Source organism: Euprymna scolopes, chromosome 11 (genome assembly GCF_053919585.1).
Source record: "Euprymna scolopes isolate OS-2025 chromosome 11, ASM5391958v1, whole genome shotgun sequence".
NCBI lineage: Eukaryota > Metazoa > Mollusca > Cephalopoda > Sepiida > Sepiolidae > Euprymna > Euprymna scolopes.
The window spans coordinates 33,701,636-33,706,254 of NC_136492.1; the positions used below are offsets into that span (position 1 = coordinate 33,701,636).

General features: G+C 33.5%; 1 pseudogene; it reads left to right on the top strand.

Annotated features, from left to right (window-relative positions):
• The first annotated feature begins 201 nt into the window (after nt 1-201).
• Nucleotides 202-316, top strand: LOC145288340 (U2 spliceosomal RNA; annotated as a pseudogene).
• The last annotated feature ends 4,303 nt before the right edge of the window (nt 317-4,619 follow it).

A 4,619-nucleotide genomic window follows, 5' to 3' on the forward strand; every position in this document is an offset into this window, starting at 1 on the left:
GTCTATTTAAATAGACATCCGCCGCCACTTTTATAGTGCTCAAATCGCATGTTCGTAAACAAACAAACAACGAGCTTCGCATTTTCAGCCAATTAAGTAGCGGGTGAGATTATTTACGACAGTGCTCTACCCAAAGATGGCGGGGCTTAAAATATAAAACAAAAACTGGTGTCGCTATTGAGACAAGCTAATAAAAATGAGTTGTCTTTCTTTGCCTTTTGGCTAAGATCAAGTGTAGTATCTGTTCTTCAGGTTCTACATTTCAATTTCTTCTCTCTCATTGGAAGAGAAATCCTTTACGACTAAGACAATTTTTAAGGCATTTTTTTCTCCACATTAAAAAAAACGACCGTGATGCCTAAATCTGTCCCGTTGGGAGGCATTGTGCATAGGTACTATGTTTAATGAAACAAAGTTTTAATATTAAAAAAGTAACTGGAAAAAGTTATTTCTGATTTAATTACAAAATATCCTGGAAATGTCACTTCTGATTAATTATAAAACGCCCTGAAAAATGTCCGTTCTGTTTATTTTATTTTTTTTTTTTTGTTTACTTGCCTCCCCCAAGGGCGGAATTGGACATAAGATCGGTTAAAATTTTAGGGGGAAACCAGCTCCCCAAAAGGGGCATTTTGGTCAATAACAAAAATAACAATTGTATCAGTAATGAAGGATTTCTCACCCATTAACAAATACCAAAAAAGGGGGGATTTAAGTCATGGAATTCTGAAACTGATACTATACTCAGAAATTCGTGTTGAAGGAACGGTTGTCAATGTTTTTATGCATTACTTTCGAAAAGCTGCTGAAACAGTTTACGATTTAAACATTACTTTATTTCATGTATATTTTAAACAGTGGGGTGAGGGATATTTAATCAGTCCCGATAATGGGTGAAACCGTTTACGCGTTACACATTACTTTATTTAATGTATATTTTTAACATTGGGGTGGAAAATATGAAGTCGGTTCCGGAAATGGCTGCAACCATTTACGTTTTCGACATTACTTTATTTAATGTTTATTTTTAACAGTAGGATGGGAAATAAGAAGTCGGCCCCGGAAATGGCTGAAAAAGCTTACGATTTATACATTACTTTATTTCATGTATATTTTCAACAGTGGGTTGGGGATTATGAGTCAGTTCCAGAAATGACCGAAACAGTTTACTATTTAGACATTACATTATTTCATGTATATTTTTAGCAGTGGGTTTGGGATATAAAGTCGGTCCCGGAAATGTCTGAAACTGTTTGCTATATAGACATTACATTATTTCATGCATATTTTTAGCAGTGGGTTGGGGATACAAAGTCAGTCCCGGAAATTGCTGAAACAGTTTACGATGAAAACATTACTTTATTTAATGTATATTTTCAACAGTGGGGTGGCGGACATGAAGTAAGTCCCGGGATTGAATGAGATGTGCAAATATATACTATCAGAAAGCGTCGCCCAGTATTGAATGAGATTGGTGGAAAACATATAGTAGCAAAATACCCAGCGTCGCCCAGGATCGAATGAGATAGGTGAACGGGATATATTAGCAGAATATGCGGCCTCACCCGGGATTGGATAAGATAGGTGAAACATATATAGTATCAGAATACCCAGAATTTATTGATTTGTTTGTAATGAAATAATCAGCCAAGGCAATATATCAACGTTATTATTTCAGTAAGGGGGAGCGACATAGTGGGTTAAAGTTATGAAAATTATTTTCGAAATTAATAACATATCAAAGAATTATCATAGATGATGAAATGTGAGTTACTTGATTGGTGTGTTTGTAATGATATAATAAGCCCAGACAATATATCAAATATATAATAGTAGTAGGAGTGAGCGACATCATGTGTGTGTTTTAATTATAAAATTATTGTCGAAATTAGTAACATATGTAGGATTATGAACGAAGATTTAATGATAGTTAATCGTGTGTGTTTATAATAAAATAATCAGCCCAGGAAATATATCAAAGTAATTATGTTAGTAATAGAGGGCGATGAGGATGGTTTAAATTATGAAATAATCATTCCAGATAATATATCAAAGTTATTATTTTAGTAGTGGAGGGTGATAATGTGGGCAAAAATATTAAAAATAATTGTCGAAATAATTAACATATCCAAGAATTAAGAAAAATGATGAAGTGTGTGTTAATTGATAGTTGTGATTTTATGAAATAATCAGTCCAAACACTATATCAAAGTATTTCTTTAGTAAGAGAGGGTGACGAGGATGGTTTAAATTATAAAAAAAAGTATTGTCGAAATTAGTAACATATCCAAGAATGACGAAAAGTGACGAAATGTGATTTAATTGATTGGTGTGTTTATAATGAAATAATCACCTAGACAATTATTATATAAATAAAGGGGAAGGAGATAAGCGAAGCTTAAATTATGAAAACATATTGTCGAAATTAGTAACATATCCAAGAATTCCAAACAAATGATGAAATATTAGTTAAATGGTTGGTGTGTTTGTTAAGCCTAGGCAATAAATCAAACTTATTATTTAGTAAAGAGCGAAGGGCGAAAATGTGGGTTAAAATTATGAAAAATGATTTTCGAAATAAGTAACATATCCAAGAATCATGAAAAACGATTAAATGTGATTCCATGCATTAGTCTGTTTGTAATAAATGCATAGTCCATAGAATATTTTAAAGTTATTATTTTAATGTATCAAAGTAAGTATTTTAGTAAGGTTGGGTTATAACGTTGGTTTAAATTATAAAAAAAATTATTGTCGAAATTACTACATATCCAAGAATTACGAAAATGATGAAATGTGAGTTGATTGTGTGTTTTTGTAATGAAATAATAAGCCTAGACAATATATCAAAGTTATTATTTTAGTAAGATGTCCGATATGGTAAGTTTAAATGATGAAAAATTATTGTCAAAATTAGTACCATATGCAAGAATTATTAAAAATGATTAAATGCGAGTTAATTGATATCTGTGTTTTTTATAAAATAACCAGCCGATACAATACATCAATACATCAAATTTAATATTTTAGTAAAGGGATTGGCGATAATGTGGGCTAAAATCATGAAAAAGCATTGTGGAACATAGTAACATATTCAATAATTATGAAAAATTATAAAATGTGAGTTAATTGGCCGGTGTGTTTGTAATGAAATAATCAGCCCAGGAAATATATCAAAGTTATTATTTTAGTAAGGGGGCAGTACAGTTTTAATAAAAAACACTTGAATAATATTATTGTGCCTTCATTAATGCTGAACAGAACGCTCACAGCATGCCCAGCAACAATATATTACATATGAGAAATGCTGCTGAGGAATTTCCACAGGTCCCGGTAGTTATTATTATTATTATTATTATTAGTAGTAGTAGTAGTAGTAGTAGTAGTAGCAGTATTAGTATTAGTATTAGTAGTAGTCGGAGTAGTAGTAGCATCATTATTGTTGTTCTTATTTTTATTGCTGTTATTATTTTACTTTGTATTTTAATATCATTATTTTCTATTTTTATTTTTATTTTATCTATTTTATTTAAAATTTATATGAATTTTTATTAATGTTAGTACTCTAACTGTTATATTTACTATTATAAATATTATTTAATTACTACCACAAAAATTAATAGTATTAAGACGGGCGTGCAATAAGTAATAGCCCTGATGCACTTCCAGTTGTCTGATCTAGCTGAAATTTTGCATGTGCAATGATTTATATCTCTACGAGTAATGTGGCAAAGTACAGCTCTTAACTCATTGTGTTTTATGTTTTACATGTGTTTGAACTGAGTCACCTTTGAGCCTGTTGAATGTAGAGCATTGATCCGATTTTTGCATTTGAAAGGACGCACACCATAGGAGATTTTCGATTAAATGAAAGATACTTATGGTGATAATGCCCAATCATATGATCTTGTAAAACGCTGGCATCGTGAATTCAAACATGGCCGGAAGTCTGTGGAAACAGCTCCCAGACCTGATCGCCCTCCTTCTGCCATTCATGAGGCATCTGTCCGTCTTTAGCCTGCCACTTTGGAAGATCGGCGCATTACTATTCGCCAAATAGCCCAAGATGTCAAGATTAGTACAAGGTCTGTGGAAACTATCATTCGTGACCATTTGAATATGCATAAGGTGTCTGCACAGATGAATTCCAAGATTGCTCACACCATTCCAGAAGCAAGAACGCGTCGAGTGCTCGAGAATGAATTTGGAGATGTGCCAAGATGATGAGTCAAAGTTTTTCACAAGACTGATTAATCAGGATGAAACCTAGGTCAATCACTATTATCCAGAGACCAAAGCCCAGTCAATGCACTGGAAGCAATTGGACTCACCACCTCCAAAGAAGGCAAGGGTGAAGCCTTCCGCTGGCAAGGTCATGCTCACAGTCTTCTGGGACCAGGACGGAGTAGAGATAACTGATTTCCTGGCAAAAGGGTACCACAATTACAGGAGCCTATTATGCTTCACTTTTGAGGAAATTAAAGGAATCCCTCAAAATCTAGAGGCAGACAAGATCAGCAAAGACACCCTCCTCCACGCTCCAGTCCACAACTCACATGTCGCCAGATCTGAAGCACGGGCAAGTGGTTATGAAATCCTCCCCTATCCTCCCTACTCTC